At 42.6% G+C, this 21,708-nt stretch overlaps 1 protein-coding gene across 1 annotated transcript in view; it reads left to right on the forward strand.

The window, feature by feature from the left end:
- Nucleotides 1-2,440: 2,440 nt before the first annotated feature.
- Ppm1a (protein phosphatase, Mg2+/Mn2+ dependent 1A) overlaps nucleotides 2,441-21,708 on the forward strand; it is a 38,332-nt gene continuing 19,064 nt past the window's right edge. Inside the window, exon 1 of the mRNA XM_032907928.1 lies at nucleotides 2,441-2,600. The gene's annotated coding sequence lies outside the window, so the exon portion shown is untranslated. The remainder of the gene's footprint in view (nucleotides 2,601-21,708) is intronic.

Raw genomic sequence — 21,708 nt, forward strand, 5'->3', positions numbered from 1 at the left:
TGTATATTATCTGCCTCTTCTGTTACCCAGGTTTTCTTACAAAGCTAGAACAGAGAGACTGCAGAAATGTAAACCCAGAGAAAACCCTCCCAATTTCCTATAGTGTACATTGCCACAGATGACTCAGCTCCTCTCTCTCAACAAGACAATGTGTTGCTTAAGAGCACTGTAGACAGGTGTGGTGGTGCACCGCAGGAGTAGGGATGTGAAAGCAGGAGGACCAGTTAATGTCCCTCTCAGTTTCATAAGAGTTTAAGGACAGCCTGGGAAGTCTAAGACTCCATTCTGACACACACACTCACACACACACACACACACACACACACACACACACACAGACAGCACTAAATAGTGGCTGTCACATTACTTTTCTACCTTGGAACATTGACAAATCCACTCGAATGCCCATCATGCAGTAACTTGTTCAAAGTACTAAAAGTACTATGAATTGAGTCAGGTATGGTGGCACACGCTTGTTCCATCAGCAATCCAGAGGCAGACTGGGAGGATCCCTGTATGTTTGAGGCCAACAAGAGCTACACAGAGACCTTGTCTCAGAAAACAAAATGAAACAAAACAAGCACATGCACATAACACAAACCCTAACCAGGGCTGAGGACAGAATTCAGTGGTTGAGGACTTAACCTGGCTTTAATCCCCACATCAATAATAAAACTTAAATAAACCATCCTGTATACATAATATATAACCCAATAAAGTGGCATTTCATAAAAAGATTCTGCATCTAATTTCATTTTTTTCTCCACTTGTGTAGAAAAGAACTAAGAACTGTATAGTGATATTTATTTTTACTTTATATACCTGGAGATGTTACATATTCATCTTATTCCCAAGATACTGAGTGATTTGGAGGGTCAGTGGGTCTGCTGGCAACTGGTAGTCATAGGTGGTCCTGCCGTTAGATGTCAGGTGTGAAAGTGAAGAAGGAGAATCATTTTCCACAAGTCATGGTGAAAATATCGGACATGGTTTCCACAATATCCAAAGTAGAGAAATAGTTTGTGGAATGATAGTCTGCGAAAAGCAGGTTGCATTTGATCTTTGAGTCAAGACAATGGAGTTGTTTTTAATAGACACAAAGTAGCAGGGTGCAAATCTCAGTAAGCTCCAGAGAAGAGGGGGCAGGCCACAGTGCAATTCATCTTACTGGCTTGAACTCTATTTGGCTAATAGTTTATATGTATATATATTTATTTAAAACATTAGCCTGTTTCAACGGAATATATGCTTTTTCTTTGTATTATACCAGAATCTCTCTTAAACTTCTATTCCTGCGATTTTGGTGTAAGGGTTAAGCAGTGACTGAAAAGCTGGAAAGGCACCCCAGCCAATGGGAACTCATACTGGTGATGTACTGCTTTCCAGCTCTGATTCATTGGCTGCCTAGGGTTTGTCATTCTATCCCGGCGTCTGCAAGCAGCGTGGGTCGGATTTTCTGTGGTCTAGCTAGCTAAACTGGATTCTGGTCGCCTGCACGTGCAGCTTCAATTACCTTTAGCTCATCTCTAGCTCTTCATGAAAGCAGCTGTCATGTTTCTGGTTACCCTCTAGATTTAAAAAAAAAAAAAAAAAATCCTCGGTTCCATTAACCCCATTGGAGGTCTTTGGAAGTGTCCGTTGAGACCGGATCACGTGACCCTGTAACGTGCACATAAATACAATTCGGAATCCCTAGAGCGACTCAGGGACAACCCACGAGAAGCTCTAGGCACGTGTCCCAAGGCGTGAACTGGTTGCACACGCACGATTGCGGTATGGCCGTGGCAGCCGTGTGGGCCCCCTGAGGTCGAAGGGGCAGGCTGACTCCCCTACGCCGGGCCCTAACCGAGACTGCACCTGATGACTGGCGTCTGTAGGCAGGTGTAAGAGTCAGGTGTGGACGAAGACGGCCGGGTTTGGAGGGGGCCCTCCGCGCCCTAGCACGAAGGCCGCGCGCCTGGCTCCCACCCAGGACTTCGAGGCTCCCAAGGGATCAGCCCGCGGCGCCGGCGGCCCCACAGCAGCCGGCTAAGGAGCAGCGCAGGGCAGTGACGTCACCACAGCCCCTCCCCCGCCCTAGCCGCAGTTCCGGCCCTCCCACATCCGGGTCTCTCCAGCCCAAGGGCCGCGCCGCAGCTGCAGGGCCGGGGGTGGGGGGAGCGGCCGCGCGGGGCGGGGCCGGGCAGGGAGAGGGGCAGCGCGGTCGAGAGCGCGCGTGCGCGGGGCCGCGCTAGAGGCGGCGGCGGCGCTGGGGGCGGGAGCGCGCGCAGGAGCTAGAACGCCGTGGTCTCCGCGCCGGCCGGGTCCGCAGCTTGGGATCGGGTGGCTGGGGCGGGGGGAGGGGGGCCCAGGCAGGTGGGGCGGAAAGCGATGAATCCTCGGCGCCTCCTCCGCCTCCCGCGGGCCCCGCTCTCTGCCTCCCGCTCCGACGCCCGGATGATCTGAGCCGCGAGGGCTCCGAGAGCCGGGGGCCCGGACCCAGCCCGGCTCCTCCCCTCCTCCGCCCGGGCCCGGCCGCTGTCGCGGGACCCCGTGCCCGGCCGCCGTCGCCACCGCCGCCCCGGCCGACCGAGGGACCCGCCCGCCCGCGGCTGCTCCGGGTAAGCGCGGCGCGAGGGCGAGGGCGAGGGCGGGCGGGCCTGTGCGGCGGCGGCCAGGCCTGGGGCCTGTAAACAAGCCGGGCGTCTGCCCGGGCGATCCCGGGAGGAGACGCGACAACTCCACCCCCTGGGCGGCCTCCTCCCGGAGTCCGCGCCGGGCGGCGAGGGGTTAACGCGCGGCGGGGGCGGGGGCGGGGTGTGTGCGGCGGCAGGGAAGGGGCGCGACCCTCGGCCGGGCGGGGCGGACACCAGCGGCCGCCGAACTTTCGGGTTCGGGGAGCCTGCTGCCGGGTCTCCCCTAGAACAGACCAGCCGGTGAGTCCTCTGGATTTGGAGACTCACCCCCTGGGCTTAAAGTGAGGCCCCCAACTCCGTAGTAATGCCTCCAGTTCATTCATTATTCCGGCTTGGAGCAAACTCATTGAAGTAAACTACAGGTTTTGCATCATTTTGGCCTTGTATATTGGAGGAAAGTTCTTTATGTTAGAGTTTAGTTGAGGCTTAGCTCCCTTCTGCTTGTAGGTTGTAAATACACTCGGATCCTCTTCTTGAAAGACAGCTGGCTGTAGAGAGAGCCTCTGCCAACTGGAGTTTTAGATGTTTTGCACATTTCACCATCCGAAGTATATTTTTCTCTTCTCTCAAGCACCACATGATACTTAGAAATCCACAGAAGTCAGAGTCTAAGCAATCTATGTTGCCGCTCCCACCCCAAGTTTCCTGCTAGTTGGAATAATGTGCCTGATGTATTTTTAAACGTGGTTAGTGTATACGAGATTGGCATTGTTTGAGAATAAATGATTTTGACGTTATGAAAATTAGTTTTCAACAGTTCTGAGAAGAAGAAAAAGCAATCTTTTCAAACCCGGGCTTTCAGATTCCAAACATGACCACTTTCTGGAAGGAGGAAAAGCCCTCTGAAGAGTCAGAATTTAAATGGTTGTCTTCTGGGCCTTAGGATTTTAGAGTTTCTGAGGGATCACTCTGTAGTCAGTAGCGCTTGGTCCTCCTCACCTCTGTTTAACCAGACCGAATATTTCATTTTCACACTTCTACCTTTTTGTATTTTGGACCTTTCCCAAAGATTATTTCTGTAGTTATAGATGAGGAAACTTAGGACTAGAAAGACAGGAGCACACACCCACACACTTTTACATCTTAGATACTGCCTTGTTATTGCCTTAATGTCTCCTTTTACCACTTAATAATTTGAAGCACAAAAAGCACTTCGGCTTCCCAGTGCTACAGTGTTTTTTATATTTAAAACTACCTTTCGTTTTTTTATGTTTGTCTGTTTTGCATTGCTGGGTATAGATTTTTAGCTCAGGGCCTCTTGAATGGTGAGTTACACTCCCAACCCTCGTTCTCATTTGTCTATCTTGTAAATATCTGATTAAACAGTCAGCTATGTTGGGATGATTGCTTTTAACCTGGAAGTTTACAGCAGTAACAGATTGAAATTATAGTGAACTACATGTGCAAGTTTCTTCAAACATTTGTATTTAATACTAAACACTTATTTTTACCTCGGAAGTAATTATGATGGTGGTATAAAATATTAAGATGGATATCTATCGTTCCACATTAGTTGCCTTAATATATGTTTGAAAAATAGCATAATTGGCCAAGCACCAAGTTGCCCCTTGCATGGATTGAATAACTATATTTCAGTATGAAGCACTACCGTGATGAACCCAGTATAAGCTGCTGTAAGGAACCCTGCTCTGCCAGAAAAGTGCTGAAATTATCTGTGTCCACAGACACCTCCTGTAACCTTTGAGTCTCAGCTTCGGAATCAGTAATGCCAGGAGTTGGATTACATCATCCCATGTATAGTTATTACTGTTTGTGGGTTTTTTTTTGCTATTCTGTGACTGTTAACACATACCTTTCACAAATACGTGATAGGTGCCAGCCACTTAGATGTGTTACCATTCTGAAATTTACTTCTCTTTGTGGGCTCTGTTGTATTGAAGTTTGTGGCTGTGGTTTAGGGAAGCCTTCGCTTATCTTTCTCTTGCCGTTGGGAGCCTAGAAGAACCTGTGGGGCAGACAGGAGGATGGATGTCTGCAGAGACAGCATGTGCCAGAGACAGCATGTTTGAAAGAAGCTGGGATCCTCAGTGGTTAGATAGGCATTATAAGAATACAGGGGGGTTGGGGATTTAGCTCAGTGGTAGAGCGCTTGCCTAGGAAGCGCAAGACCCTGGGTTCGGTCCCCAGCTCCGAAAAAAAGAACCAAAAAAAAAAAAAAGAATACAGGGAAAAAAAGAAAGAAAAAGAGTACTCCGTGTGTGTGTGTGTTCGTGTGTTCGTTCAAGCCGAGAGTGTTGTTGATCTTGTCTTACTAAACTTTTGTTTGGAAATTCACCTAATACCTAGTTGTCATCCTCCCCACCCCGCTACCAAAATGTGTAGCAACCTCTTTTGCTAAGTGGTTACTAAATGCCGGCATCTTTCGAATTTTTTCAGACCACATGTTGACTGTTTACCCTATGGCCAATAGGATGAATTGCAGCTCCTGGTTTAGCCATCATTGTTTCTCTAAAGACTGGATTGTCTTGAGGCTAGTCTGTTCAGATACAAAGATTATTCTGATATGTATTTGATGTTTCTTTCAAATGATCATCTGAAGTAATTCCCTTGAGTATGTTTCATCTTTAATCAAATCAGAAGACAGTCTTAAACAAAAATCAGCTCAAGGGGAGTTGACCCAAACAGATGAACTAAAGCTTTGGCCCTGTGACATACACAGGGACGGACCTCAGGAGAGGAGTACATACTGCGTGGCGTTAGGAGGGTTCCTGAAATGTCATGTTTGCCCTGCCTTCAGATAACACTTAACAGTTCAGTGGCCTCTCGTGTTACTTCATTGTTTTTAGCAAGAATGTATGTATTTTCTGTCCTGTTATTAACTATTCTCATGTAAGAAGCTTGGATTAATGCTAAAGAAAGGCTGATTATATTCTTCATGCTTTCTAATGTTTAATGCATCCATATTATATAACATTTAAATTATTTTATTTATTTATTTACTTACTTACTTTTTGGAGACAGAGTCTTACTACATAACCTTGGCTGGCCTAGAACTTACTATGTAGACAGGCTGGCCTTGAACTCACAGAAATCCATCTAATGCTTGGCTCCCAGTGCTGGGACGAAAGGCACATGCCACCATTCTCAGCTATAAGTAACACTTTTTTGCTTCATTATATGTTTCCAGAATGAATGAATGGATAAATGAATGAAAAATATAAAAAATGATTGTAATCTTTATATTACCTGTCTAAATACTACCTATACTGAGCTCCTCCCTGCCCCAGGCAAGAAGAGCTAGAGAAAGTGTTGAGTGTGATGAGCTCTACTTTTACATAAAATGTAATAAGACTTTATATTTTTTTAAGTACATCTATACTTGTATGAGTACACTGTAGCTGTCTGCAGACACACCAGAAGACAACATTGGATCCCATACAGATGGTTATGAGCCACCATGTGGTTGCTAGGAATTGGCCTCTGGACCTCTGGGAGAGCAAATGACTGAACCAGCTCTCCAGCCCTAAACTTGACAATTTTTATAAGAAACTAAAAAGTGCAAATTTATATATATTGAAAAATTGAATCGTAGGGCTAGAGAGATGTGTCTGGTTAGGACCATTTGCTGGGGTTTTTTTTTTTGTTTTTTGTTTTCGGTAAAGAACTAAAATTTGATTCCCAGCACCCCATGGCAGCTCATCATCAGTTACTCCAGTTCCAGGAAATTGGATGCTTTCCCAGCTCCATAAGCTGTGGTGTGTAGACATACATACAAAATAAAAAACAAATCTTTAAAAACAAAGATACTGTGTTCTTAATAGAGATATTTTAAGCATTGGGTGAGTGATAAAGAAGAGAGAACTTGAGTTTTCATAATTCTTAATGCTTTTATTTGCAACCCATTGACTCAGGTGTATGTAGTATTAGTATTTAGGATCTGAATTAAAATTCATTAGTTTTTGTGGCAGATGATTTTGAAAATCATGACACAAAAGCTCTTCAGGATAAATAAAAGTAAATAATAAAAACTATACTTACCCGGCAGTGGTGGTGCATTCATTTACAGACAGATCTCTGTTAGTTCAAGGCCAGCCTCATCTACAGAGTTTCAGGACAGACAAGGCTACACAGAAAAACCATCTCGAAAAACAAAACCCCCTATTGACTTTACTTATGTAAAGCTTTAATTTTTTCACAACAGTCTTCTAAAATACATGATGATTTCTCCTCTGGACAATTAATTTTCTGCCTCTTGGTTCAATCAACCTTGAGTTAATTTTTTTTTATTGAATATGTTTCTAAACATTTACAGACTTTCTTGTATTTATTCTCTAAACCATATAGTTTAATTTACACAGCATTTCTAATGTTTGGTAGGCACTAAAACGATCTAAAGGTGATTTGACGTGTACAGTGGGTGGGTATAAGTCCCACACAGCTACAACACTGTATTAAATGAGAGGCGTGGATCCTGCATCCAGTCCCCTGTTAGGGGCCAAGGGAGAGGCTTAGTGAGCCTAAACGACATCACAGAATCACATCAGTAGATTTAAACATAGTCTTAAAAAGGTCCCGAGTGCATTCTTCCAACTAAAAGGGCCTTGTTCTGGAACCAGAATTTTAAAAGCTCAATGTTAGCATTTATGAAATGTGGCTTTCGGGAGTCGAGATAGTGCCTGTAAGTGTACATAGTTGTCCTCATCTGAAGACTCTGGTGAAGGTTTGCCTCCTAGCCATGCTCCTAGAAATAAAACTCGAACTCAAAATATATTTACAGGTATCTTGGCCATATAGCTAGGTTCTACTCAGACTAAGTCATAACTAAAATATCCACTTACTTTACCCTACATTCTCTCATGTGGCTGATTACCTGTGCCCAGACCATGCCTTCCACCTCCTTACAGCCTCCCAGAATTCTTTCTCCCTCCCAGATGTTCCCTGTTTAAGCTATAGGCCGTAGGCCTTTTAACTGACAGGCGATGCATCCATACAATACACACGATGTTCCTTGTATACTGAAGGGGGCGGGAATACAAGAATCCCTTCAATAAGGATGTGTGATGATGCTTTTTATTAATGCCATTTCAAGGGCTTTAGAAGTTAAAGCCAAAAATGTTGTCTTTGCTCCCCACCATTGCGATCGAGGGGTAGAGTTAATACTCATGAATGGTTGAGGATTTTAGTGTAGAACCTGAGTACTTGAGTAGATGACCATTGTAGCCTCTTAGAAGGATCCATAAGAAGAAGTATAACACAGCTATCCTCCAAAAGCTAGACTTCAGTAGGTGTTCTTGACTAATTTACTTGATTTCTTAGTTTTCCCCTATCTGTCACATGGAAATGTCTCTTATGAGATTGTCTTAAAGATTTGGTGGAATAATTATAAAGACTTGTATCGGGCATGGTGACTCATAACAGCACAGGGTGTGATCTCTGAGTTCCATGCCAACCTGGTCCATATAGGGAGCTCAAGGCCTGCAAAGGCTACATAGATAGCAAGACCTTGTCTCAAAAAGGGGGGTGGGGCACTTGACATTTTCCATCATAAAGAAAGTACCAAATAAATGGTAGCTATTGTTACTAAGTTTATGGGATCTTACATACTTAGGGATATTGACCAGCTGTTAGTAAAAAAAATTGAGAACATGTAAAGACTTGGAATATGCACAGAATGAATTATGAATTTTGGTGTTCTGGAGTTGGTGATTAGGCAATAATAGATGGTAAACTTGGTGATAAAGAACAGCAGTGACAGCAAAGGTGAGAAGAGCAGTAAGTAGGGAAGAGTTGAACTGGTAAAGAAGAGTAAGGAAACCACGTTATTCTGCCTGGCTCAATTCTACTGTTTTAAAAACGTCTCTTTGTGATGGGCATTAAGGCTTTGTGTTTGTTCTGGGTTATTTAAGGCTTACTACCTCAACAGAGAGCAGCAGCAGCACTCCATTCTGTAAATACAAGATTCCCTCAAATGCTGTTTCTGTCTTGTTCCCGTCCTTCCCCTCTTCCCCTTCTGTGCTTAGCTCCAGGCATCGTCTGTCTCAAAGTGCATCCCTTCCTGCCTCTCCAGGGTCTTCCTCATACTAATTAGCAGTCTGGAATCTGCATAGCTCCCTCCCCCTTTAAATCAAAGAAGCTCGTATCAGTAGCATGCGCGCATTATTTCTATGGTTTTAAGTCGTGTATTTTAGGAGCTTTGGGTAGCAGGACTGGCTCTTTCACACATCCCAACCATTCACAGATGATGCAGATGAGGGATCTGGGCCTGGGTGGCAGCTGAGCTGATCAGCACACCTGCTGTCCCTTATCTACACCACCAGGGTGAGCTCTCCAGCACGACTCTAGCTAGGCCACCTAATACCACAGTCAGCAGGAGGCAGGGTCAACTCCTGCTCTCATGCCCTCAGCCAGCTCACCCATTCCCATGCCTCCAGAACCAGTCCCACTGTGCTGCCCAGTTAAGGCATGAGGCCCACTCTTCCAAGTGTTGTAGCCTGTGAGGGTGGGCCAGCTCTCTCATGCTTACACCTTGGGAGCTGGCTCATCTGCGTCAGCCATAAGTGCCAGCTCTACTGTGTTGCCCAGAAGAGGTGCAGGGTCTGCTCTCCCAAATACCACATTGTAAGGGGTAATTGGGGGGAGGGCACCCCCCTGCATTCATGCAGTTGAGTGGCTGTGTCCGCTCTCCCGTGCTCTTGCCCTTCAGCTTGGTCATCTGTGCAGTCTCCACCAGGGCTGGCTCCAGTGATTGGACTTCTGTTGCTGCTGTTGAAAGCCTGGTGGGTAGTGAGGTTTCGGTCTTGCTATACAAAGGGCATGACTTCAGTTGTGTTGTATCGAGTGTGACTCTGGTGGTGAGTGGGGATCTAATATAGCAGTGTATAAAACATGTGAAAAACATATCATATACTTTAGTTCCCTTTAGAACTTTTTACCAAGCAGAGTTACATATATGCTAGGGAACACATACAGACACTCACTTCTGGGGCTATAGTATAAAAGAAAGTCCTTGAAAATTGGGGCCTTTACTTACTGGAACTAGTTCTTCAGTATATTCCTGTTATCATTTCATTCTCTTTTGGTTTCTGATCACATGACAACAAATTAAATGTGAGCTAGAAATATGTCAGACTCTAAGAAAGTATAGGTCATGTGCAATTCAGTGTAATTGTAGACTGGTACTTTGCATTTATCTGTGGTATGACTGTCTCAAGCAGAGATGGGAAAATCATTTTTACTCTCCCTATGTATATCTTAAGTTATTTTAGCGAATGTGCTATTCACAAAGTATATATTCTGTTTCAAAGAACAACATAATTGATTACCAGCTTCGAATGCCTAAATTCTTAGTACTGCTTCCTTTAGTATGATTGGCAGAAACTTTAATCAAATTGTTATTACATCTATAGGATAGGGTTTGCCCTCCATTTTTAACAATTCAGAAGTGAAAAATGAGACAAAATACAAATAACTATGTATTTTGTTTTGTTCTTGTTTTCTATGCAAAAATGTCAAAACTTGCTAGGCTTTAGGAAAACATCTTTGCAGCTTGTCCCCATGCTTCAGAATGGTGGGGGGTGGGGCGCCCTGCCCTGGCTTGGAATATATTTGAGCCTTCCTACTGAGATACAGAAGGCGGGGATGTCAAGAAGTAGGTCTGCCAAGTGCTAGCTACTTTTCTGTGGTCAGTCCACAGCTTAGCCCACGTGTGACAGATGTGTCATGTGTCTGCACACATGCTTCCTGCTGCTGTGGTCCCTCAGCATGTAATCAGTCATGGGACTGCTGGTCCTACAGTGGCTGTGGGCAATGGGAAAGTAGCTCCTCTACTGCAGCTCTAAGTCTGTCAGAGGAGTGCCTCCTGCTCCCATAAGTTAGAGCTTTTCATGTAAAATACCTTTTTCAAAGATTTATTATGTATGCAGCATTCTGCCTGCATATATGCCTGTATACCAGAAGAGGGCGCCCGATCTCATTACAGATGGTTTTGAGCCACCGTGTGATTGCTGGGAATTGAACTGAAGACCTCTGAGGAGCAGCCAGGGCTCTTAACCTGTGAGCCATCTCTCCGGCCTAGAAGAAGAATTTTTAATGAACACATCTGTAGCTCTCTAGTTTGATGTTTTCCTAGGATGGGGATCTCATTAGGTTGCCTAGGCTGCTGTAAACAACCCAACTCAGAAGGTACTGCCACCTTATTATTCTTCCCCACTTCACATGGGCATTGCCCAGCTCAGTATTTCCTATATGTGACCTGTTGTGATTGTTTGTGTGTGTGTGTGTGTGTGTGTGTGTGTGTGTGTGTGTGTGTGTGGGGCAGTGAAACTGAATGCACTGCGTTCTACAGGGTAAACGGGTGGAAATGGTAAGACATGGTTTGCTGGCAGGTCAGAATCTCTTTGTTTGTAGAACAGATTCCCTGCTGACAATGGGAAAGTCAAGATGGCAGCTGCCCTTCATTTCCTCCACGTGCACCCTATCGGGTGTTATCCTGTGCTAAATACTGGCCACAGAGGCAGCTTCTCTTCATGAATCTTAAATATAATCAGAGACTGCTCTGACAGTGAGTGCCTCTCTGAGCATGTGGCTAGTGGCAGATCAATCTCCTGAGACAGGGAAAGTGATAGGGACTTGGTGTTCTTTCGCCCATGTCACTGAAGTGAGGCTATTCAAATATATGCAGCAATTGGATGTAATTTCTTATTCCTTTCCCAGCATCCCTGTCCTACATTGGAAGTATCTGTGTCAGTGTATAGAGTCCGTGAATGTTCGTGCTGTTTGTTTTGGAAGACACATCTCTTAAGTCTTCTTAGAGCAGCTGCTATTGGCTGACTTTCCTAGAGGGCACAATTATATGTAAAATATTTAGAAGCCCCATGTATTTCTTGTGCTGATGAAGAATGTCTCACCTTAAATGTTAAATAAGTTACACCTCTCCCTTCTTTCGACTTAAACATACAAGGTTTTAGCAAATGTTTCAGGTGTTCAGTTGAGGGGCTTGTTTTCAGCAAAAGAAGAAAGGGTAGCGGGGCCCGGGAACTCAGCTATTGGATTCCAAGTCTGAATTGTTACAAGGATTAAACATTAGAAAACCTAGAATTAGCTATATTAAAATCTGTAGCGGACGAGACCAATGGAGATTGTACGTATCACACATTCGCAGAGGACTTACAGAGAAAGTAACTCTATGCCATTTAAATCCAGACTATAATGGTTAGAGAAATGGGTCAGTCTCTAATTTTTATAGTCTCTGGAGCCCTTCAGCTAAATTTGGCTCAGATATTTTTTCAGGCACTTATTCGGTGTACTTGTAAAATTTACATTAGAAAACTGTGTGAGACATATGTAAGCAGTGTGTGGCCGGTATCCTTACGCACTATGCAATGTGGATAACTTTTAGAAAGTTAGGAAACACGGGCCGCAAAACTCTGTGATGTGCACTCTGAAACTGGCCAACATCTGGACAAACCGATTGGCTGGAATACTAGTAAATTTTTACCTGGTCTGGCAAGAACTAATAATTTAGGGGTTAGAAGAATGACCGTTAGCATAGTAGACCTTTGTCTTATTTTGGTTGATTCAATTAGTTGATTCTAGTTGCATTTTGAATTTTTTTACAGCTTTTATTTGGGGACATTTAATACAGGGCTTCACTTGCATTAGAATTATTTGAAGCTATTTGTTGTGGAGGAAGGTATAAATATTTAATTGTAAAAGTAAATACTTAGTTGCAGCTATACAATGAAATATTGGGCAACTGAGAAATTTTCCAGTAATTTCTTTCTCCTTTAGAAAAACAAATACAGATCTTTTCCATATTAGTATGTCTAGTCTTATGGCCATGTTTCAGCCAGTTTATGTAAAGTGAAACGCAGAAAAGGCTGTAGGAATAGCCCTAAACAGCTTTTCTAGGTCACATGCCGTGAGTTTGCCCACTTGAAGGTTAGAGTGGTGGTTTTTTGTTCACAGAATTAGCGGTCACTACTACAGCTGCTGTGCTCGCTTAGTTTAAACTGTTTGGGGGACAGGCTTTCCCACTGCCCCCTAAACTGGTCTCTAGCTGTTGGGTTTGCTCAGCCCTCCCATCTCAGCCTCCTGAGGAGCTGAGACATAGATAGATGTCGCTATGCTCCCTTCCCCCAGTTAGTTGGAGGGTATTCTTATAGTCCCAAAGATTTATATTCTCCAGCAGTTGGTCCCTGAGTCTTTCTCTCCTATCCCTAAAAATCTCTTTTTGTCTGTAGATTTGTCTATATGAATATTTTATATAAATGCAATGCAGGTAACTTAAAAAAAAAACCCAAAACAGTGTTAATGCTCAAAAGAGAACTACTTATAGGTAAAATCATTGCTTTTTTCTTGTGTAACTAGGGAAAAAATACTCTAATTCAGAGAGTGTTCAAATTAAATCAAGACTCAGACTTGTCTCTAACATAACTGAATATATGCATAGGTCTCTAGTGCTTTTTGATGGTTACTGTGTGATTTCCTTTTCTTTCTTTTTTTTTTTTTTTTTTTTTTTTTTTGGTTTTTTTTTTTCCGGAGCTGGGGATCGAACCCAGGGCCTTGCGCTTCCTAGGCAAGCGCTCTACCACTGAGCTAAATCCCCAACCCGTGATTTCCTTTTCAAAATGCCACTATTGTAGTCTTCATGATTTTGTTTTTGTTTTCCCCCTCCTGCTAATACTACTCAGGCTTGCCTGAGTTTCACTGAAAGGTTTCTCTTTGCAGCCCTCAGGCTTGGGTTCAGGGGCTCTCCTTTCCGCCCAAGTTCATTCAGTAAGACAGACTTGAAAGCTAGATGGTTAGGTAGAGTGGCATTACTTGAGGTGTGGGAGAGAAGAGTGGTAAGAACAGATTCCAATGGCTTCAGATCCCAGTGACACTGAATTTGGTACAGTAGAATAAAAGTGAGGCTGTTGAAGAGAAGAATAAAGCTAGGCACTTTGGGGCACATCTTTAACCCCAGCACTCAGGGGGCAGAGGCTAGGGCCAGCTTGGTCTACACACCAAGTTCCAGACTAGTCAGGGCTACATAGTAAGATGATGAGAGAAATGGGGAGGGCAGAGGAACACCTGAGACAAAGATGTAATGTGATAAAGGGTAAGAAAGATGGGTGAATTTAAAAAATAACTTTGTTGTATGACGCTCAGTCATACTTCAGTGATAAAACAAATAGGTTTCTGATACTTAGTTCCCTAAGATTCTTTTTCTAGAACCTTGGTTAGGAATTTTGAAGGTCTTACAGTCTTATCCAAGGTATTCAAGTTGGAACCAGTGTAGAGTAGTAAAGCCATATAGTCACCTTGAAATAGGTTTTTGGAGTCTCCTAGAGGACCCAGTAGCATCCTTCTGGGTTTCCATGTTAGAGGAACCCATACCTTGTAGGATTGGGACTCTATCATTAACCAGCAAAATAGAGCTAGTTAAGAAATGGCTCAGTGTGAGACATAAGAACTGTCTGGCTTGGTCAGAATCATTAATCAGTGAGATTTTTAGGATCAGTCAGTAGAAGTGCCCTCAAAATCAGAAACCCACATAGAATTTTAAAATCAGTAAAGTGCTATTGTAGTAAACAAACTGGGAATTCATGGGCAGGAGGCTATAAGCTATGAAGTCTTAGATACTGTAGAGTAATAGGTTAGAGATGCTGTCAAGAATATTTTGTGTATTTTACGTGTATGAGTGTTTAGTCTGCTTGTATGCTGTATGTGGGGGGTGTCAGATCTTGGAGTTTAGCAGACAGTTGTGGGCTGCCATGTGGGTGTTGGGAACCGAACTTGGGTTCTCTGCAAGAGTAGTCAATTCTCTTTAGTTCTCTTTGACTGCTAAGCTATCGCTCCTAACAAGGGTCTTAAATGCCAAGACTTCTTTATTTTCTTAGAGCAAGTGGGGCTTGTTTGTTTGTTTTGAGGTTCATTGTTTTATTTTAATGGTTAAAGTTGCCTGATTTAAATTGAGCTTGTAATAGAAACAGATTTATTTATAATGGCTGTATTATTTGTTTTAACTTTTAGGACATTTGGTAAAAGACTTCCATATAAATCTACATTTATACACAGTTTTCTAAGGAAATGATGAAAGTGGGCTCTTACTCTCCCGTCAGCTTACAAAATAATTGTTATCATGCAAAATAATGGGTTTTGTTGATATCTTCTACATACATGTTATTTCACTTAACATTATCTCTTACATTTTCCTGCAAATATTTAGTTCTTTGTATCAGAAATATTGCCTAGAATATTTTGTATCTAATTTTTTAAGAACAAAGTGATAGGAATGTATTTTCTTAGAGCAAGTGGAGTTCATTTTTTTGAGGTTAATTATCTTAACAGTTAGAGTTGCTTGATTTAAATTGAGCTTCTAATGGAAACAGGTTTATAATGTATATACTATTTTTTTTTTAATGATAAGGATACTCTGTAAAAGACTTCTATATAAATCTTTTTATAAATGACCTATATTATATTAGGAGAAACTTAATATGGATTTTTAACTAATTAACCTCCAGGCTAGATTATTTTGTTTTTTATTTTGTTTTTGTTTTAAAATAATAATTGAGTCAAGAGGAATCTGAGAAAATACAAACCTCGGAAGAAAATTAATGTGGCATCCTAAAACATTGGCTTTGTAAACTGCCAGCTAATAGACCATGCAGGAAAATCTGTGTCACCAACACAGGTGAGCCCAGCATCCACACGGTGGCTCGAATTCATCTGTAACGCCAGTTCCAGAGGATCTGGTGGCACAGACTTCTCTTTGATGTAAAGTGTTTAGAAAACACGAGCTGCTAGAACCTTTGCTGCGTGAGATTTGGCTCACTATAGATGAGGTGCCACACTTGGCTGGCTTTGAGCATCTGTGCAACAAGTCATGCTAGAGAATTCTGCTATTGCCTTACGTCAGGGAGCACAGAGCTCTAGACTTGAGGCTCTGCAGTGCCTGTATCTAAGGGTCATTTGTTATTAATGTAGCTTACATATCCTTTCAAATGACTGATCCCTGTCTATCTCTGTGAAATACTTTTTTAAAAAAAGACCAAATTTCTTTGCCTGTAATGGGAATTATGAATAACCTTCAAGAAAGCTGGAGAAAGATGGCTCAGGTATATGCTTGGGGCTGGCTTAACCCAAAAGCTCACACAAGGGAGCTGACAGCCTCTTCTGACCTCCAAGAGCACTGAGCATACAGATGGTGCACATACAGACATTCAGACAGAACACCGACACACATAAATAAATCCAAAAATCTTTTTAAAGGAAGGTAATATGTGAAAAATAAGTTTGTGTATAATGGCTAGTGAGGTTGGTCATTGTTCCATGTACTTACTTATCTATGTGTTTTATTTATTCATTTAATTGCCTTTTTCCATTTCATTTTCGTTGAAATGTTTGCTCTTCCCAGGGGTGAATATTGGAGGATTAGGACTTCAAGCTGTTTTAGGCCTCAACCGGTTCCAGGGCCCTGGCTGTGGTAGACTCAGTCTGAAAATGATAAATCAGTAGTTCTTGTCTTAAGAGTCTTTTATATATTTTAGGAACGCTAAGTTTTGTTTCATATATTGCAGGTACTTAAAATTGCTTGCCTTTCAGAATTTTTTGTTGGTATTACTGTTATGTTATTTTGTTCCTGAGATAGGGTCTTGCTGTCCTCAATGTGTGACGACCCTCCTGTCTCAGAAGTACACACCAAACACTCCCCCTAGTTTTACAAACTTTTTCTAAGTATAAAAGTTTATTCAGGTGCAGAGTTTTATTCCTCTGGAGTTTTATCTTCCTTTCCCTTTGCTCCATTACTGCCATGCTTGGAAAGCTCTTTCCTACCCTCAAGTCAGAGAGATTTTCCAGGTGTACTGGTACGGCCCTATTATTAAATTTTCGATTTAAGTCTTTACTCTTGTGTATCTTTATAAGGTGGGAGGTGGCTTCCCACAGCAGGGGCGGAGAAGGCTGTTGTCACCATTGCTGAGCCTGTTCCTGTCAGGTTCCTCCCTGGTCTCAGCTCTGTTTTACCCCTCAGGTTCGTCTGTTTCAGAACCGCCTCTCAAACACTCTGATGGTGCAATTCCTGGTGCTTGAGAGTGTGTGGGCCACTCATTCACATTTGTTTTTCCAAATATATTTTGAAATTTGATCGAGGCCTACTTGTGGCTCTATTGAGTTTATAGTCCACTAGGATGACATGATCTTCATAATGGATCTGTGTAAGTAAAGTCTTATTCTAGACAGAGCCTCCTTAAAGGTGGTCGGTGTTGCCCAGGCAGGCTCTTGAACTTGGTCTCCTACCTACCTCAGCCTCCCACACGCTGGGTTGGTGAACAGGTGCTTCCTGCCATACCCACTCCACGTTTCTGATTTTATTGCTGTTTTCTTTTAATTTTTTAAATGACAAATTGTTAATAGTTTTCATATGATTTCTCTATATCCTTGTGACCTGACAGTTTTTTTTCATGTGTACATGTTAGGTTTTCAGTAGTTGTTGGGAAATTTGCCCTGTTACCGTTTCGCATTTCTATCTCACCGTGTTAACAAGTCAGTCTTTCCAGACATTGCTAAGTAACAGGAAGAATATCCCGCTCTTGTTTTTTTCCCTCAGGAATTGTTGTAGTCACAGTGTTTCATTTTTTTATCTTACTTATTTATTTATTCATTTATTTTTATGTATGTGATTACACTATAGCTGACTTCAGACACCAGAAGAGGGCATCGGGTCCTATTACAGATGGTTGTGAGCCACCATGTGGTTGCTAGGAATTGACCTCAGGACCTCTGGGAGAGCAAACAGCTGAGCCGGCTCTCCAGCCCTCATCTTTGATTTTAAATATGAATTACCAAAGAATGAATTTTGTCAGATGTTTTTAGGGTATGCTATAGTTGTACGTTTTCCCTGGAAGTCTTTTGAGATGGTCTCACTATAGCCTTTCCCGGCCTGGAATTTGCTGTGTAAACGAGACTAGCCTCAGACTCGGAGGTTGGCCACTCTTCAGACATCTGCCTGTTTCTGCTTCTGAGTGCTGGGATTGAAGGCGTACGCCTCCACACCTGGCTCCTTTGAACTTTCCTTTTTAAAGATTTATATATTTTATATGAGTACACTGTAGCTGTCTTTAGACACAACTGAGGATGTTATCAGATCCCGTTAAAGTGAATGCTCCTTGGTTATTGGTTATTTATAGTCACATTTAACTTTGTTTTTTCTAAGAACATGTTTGCATAGTTGGTGGAGTGTGCTTCTTTAGCCACAGAATACACAGACATTGTTTTACCATGGCCTAGTTGATACTGCAAAGGAGTCTGAAGCAAGCTAATTTGTTCCTTGTGAGGAGGGACATGTTAGATTTGTCTGAATCATTATAATAATGAATTTCATTATCAAATTATGCTTTGATGCTGTCCAGCTTCTATTGAGCTTAAATTTATTTTATGATTATCATACCTATGTCCCCAAATAGCTATGAGTACAGCCCAATGTAAAACTGTAAACCAAAAACATTCTGGGTTTTTTAATTGGACCGTGAAGCTCTTGATGTGAACTTTCTGGATGAGTCACCTGCCGGGCAAAGGCACTGCTGTTTGTTGTCCTTGGGCTTCGATTGGTGATTGGTTCGGACCTGGTTTAGTTGCTCCCCTGCTGTTTGCTTTTCTTTCGATGTGTGAGAGTCTCCTTAGTGTGCATCTCTCCATGCACTCACTCTGACACAGGCGGCTGCTTTCCTTAGTTTCCCTAGGCACATGGCTTGCATCTCCCAGCTCCTCTCCTGGCAGCTAAAATGTTGCAATTTTTTTAATCTCCTAAATTTATTTTCTTACCTTCGCTAATGATTTTTTTCTTATTTTTCATGTTTTACAAACCAGCTTTTTAAAATTTTTTTATGCGTAAGTTTTGTTTTTTCAAGTAAATCAAAGTCAACACATTCTTGAATACTTTTTCAGAATTTATATATTTATGGTCCATAATTTTTTGGAATATTTTTTATTTTGATAATTTCGTATATGCATACAATGTATCTTGATCATCTCCGATCCAAATCCCTCTCCTCCCAGACCCCCTCCCACCTTAAAGCCTTGTCATCTTGTTAGGTTTTTTGATAACCCATTGAGCCCAGTTAGCCCTGCCTGAGTACACATTTGTGTGAGGCTGTTCACTACTCCTGGGCAACTTCAGTGCTCCTCAGGTGGGAACTGGAGCTCAAGTCTCTCCCATCTATGCTGGAGAATTGACTAGTGCAGCCTTGTGCTGGTAACCATGACTGCTGTCAGTTCACGGCGCCCTCCCATCCTCTGACTTTTGCATCCTTTCCTCCCCCTCCTCCTCAGTGTTCCCTGAGCCTTGGCAGTGGCTGAGGGTGGAAGAGGAGCACTATAGAAATATCCCAGGGAGCACTGAGCACTCAGCTGTCACATGTGCTCTTCTCAGCACTCTGACTGGTTCCATCTGACTGCTTTGACTGGTGCTCAGTACAGACAAGCTTCTCTGACCAGACCCAGACCAAGACCATCATTAGCCTGTGGCTATAAACAAATATTTAAAGGCAGTTTGACAAGAGAATTTAGCAAAACTACAGTATAAGCTTCCCCCTGCTGCCAGCCTTTAATACAGTTCTGATGTTGTGGTATCCCCAACCATAAGGTTAGTTTTGTTGCAATTTCTTAACTGTAATTTTGCTACTGTTATGAATTGTAAGTATCTGTGTGGGTTGTTTGTTTGTTTGTTTGTTTGTTTTTTCCTTTTCTTTTTTTCCGGAGCTGGGGACCGAACCCAGGGCCTTGTGCTTCCTAGGCAAGCGCTCTACCACTGAGCTAAATCCCCAACCCCCTGTGTTTTTTTTTTTTAAAGATTTATTTATTTATTATATGTAAGTATGCTGTAGCTGTCTTCAGACACACCAGAAGAAGGCATCGGATCCTATTACAGATGGTTGTGAACCACCATGTGGTTGCCGGGAATTGAACTCAGAACCTCTGGAAGAGCAGTCAGTGCTCTTAACCACTGAGCCACCTCTCCAGTCCCGTATCTGTGTTTTCTAAGGTAGCCTCTAGAGGAGTTGCAAACTGCTGCCCTAGGATTATGACCTCTTTAGCCCTGGACTCTTGATCAGGTTTATAATGAGATGCCACTTCCCTCCAGTGGAACAAGCCTCAGATTTGGTCAGAAAGTAGTTGATCACCCCTCAGTCCTGCATCATTGTACCAGTGGGCACATCTTTTGTAACATGTAGGATCTACCACAGTGTAAGTCCGTGGATGATTTTTCTCTCCTGCTGCCATGCATAGCACCTTGTAGCACAGTAGGTAGGAAATTTCCAGATCTGTTCTAGTTTGATGGCTCCACAAATTTTGTTTCTGCTTTCTACTTAAAGGTTACTAATTTTCTCTGTTGTTTACCCCAAAATAGTTAACTCTTGTTTGTTAGACTATCTGGGCACCATTCATATGTTCCCCTTGGAATTTAAACTAAGAGACTGGATTATATAGACTTAACAGTTTATTATGCCTGTTCTTTGAAGGGTCCTCACTGGTTTTCTCCTGTTTCTTATTGCAGTTACTGCAGATTACCATCTTTGCCAGTAGAAGCCCTTGAGTACTACTGGGCATTAGTATTCACAGCTGACTTGATAAATTACCGTGAACTTAGTGGTTTAAAGCACTTTAGTTCTAGTGTAAAGTAGGTGTCACTAGGTCTAGGTCATAGTCAAGAAATTGGAGGAATGTGCTCACTCCAGTGGCTTTCTCCCGCTCCTTCTGTGGCTGTTTGCATCCTAGTCCTTGCCTTGTAGGCACATGGCTCCAAGTACCAAGGTGACCATCCTCAGACGGTTCTGTGCTGTCAGGTGACTTTCGTGTGCCAGTTATTTTCTAACTGAGTCAAGGACATGTAGATGTGGATCTCCCAGGATTACTTTCCCATCTCAAATTCCCAACTTAATCTCTACAAAGACCATCTTTCTGACCTCCAAAATTAGGTAGCACAGGATTAAGGCCTGGTAATTTCGGAGCTGTTATTCACCCCACAACAGGTATTGTTTTGTTTTGCTGCTTTGAATGAAGCAGGCAGGTGGACTCAAGATTGAATTAAAGCCTTAGACTTTATGCTGCTAATTAGAATGCAGCAGTGTTGTTCTCCTCATGGAGTGATGAGGCAGTGACACTGTGTGTGTGTGTGTGTGTGTGTGTGTGTGTGTGTGTGTGTGTGTGTGTGTGTGTGTGTTGGTTGATGGAATGGGGAGAGGGCAACAACTTCTGAAGGTCTGACTGCTACTGCTGTTGACAGGCTTAATTTTTTAGCTACTATAAATTTTTTTCTTGTAAATTTATCTCTCTGTAGTAAAATAATATCCACAATTTTAATAAAAACAGGTTTTATTTCTATGCTTTTTCCAGACAAGGTTTTTCTGTGTGGCCCTGATTGTCCTGGAAACTCTGTAGACAAGGCTGGCCTTGAACCAAGAGATCTGTCGTCCTCTACTTCCCAAGTGCTAGGATTAAAAGTGTGAGCTACCACTGCCCATCGAAGAGTAACAGCTTTTAAATGGGAGTTTATTGACTAGATTTGTATACTACTTATTGCCTTGTGCTGTTTCTGCTTTTCAATTTATTTATTTATTTATTTATTTAATGTATATGACTGCTTTTTCTTCATGCATACCAGAAGAGGGCATCAGATCCCATCATAGATGGTTGTGAGGTACCATGTGGTTGCTGGGATTTGAACTTAGGACCTTTGGAAGAACAGTCAGTGCTTTAAACTGCGGAGCCATCTCTCCAGTTCCCTTACTTCAGTTTTTTTTAACCTTAACTTCTTACACATATCCTAGAACAAGCTAATTAGCAAGCAAATAAAGTTACTGATTTTGCCAGCAAGGAAAATTAGATTTTAAGGTAAAAGGAACTCTTTAATAGCACATATCAAACAGTCATATATTTTTAGGGTGGTGTTTTTAGTTTTTGGCTACACACACACGCGCACGCACGCGTGCGCGGGTGATGGTGTCATGGCATGCATGTGGAGATCTGAGGACAACTTGTAGGAATCAGCTGTCCTTCTGCCTCTTGGTTCCCAAGGTTTGAATTCTAG

Source organism: Rattus rattus, chromosome 7 (assembly GCF_011064425.1).
Source record: "Rattus rattus isolate New Zealand chromosome 7, Rrattus_CSIRO_v1, whole genome shotgun sequence".
Lineage (NCBI taxonomy): Eukaryota > Metazoa > Chordata > Mammalia > Rodentia > Muridae > Rattus > Rattus rattus.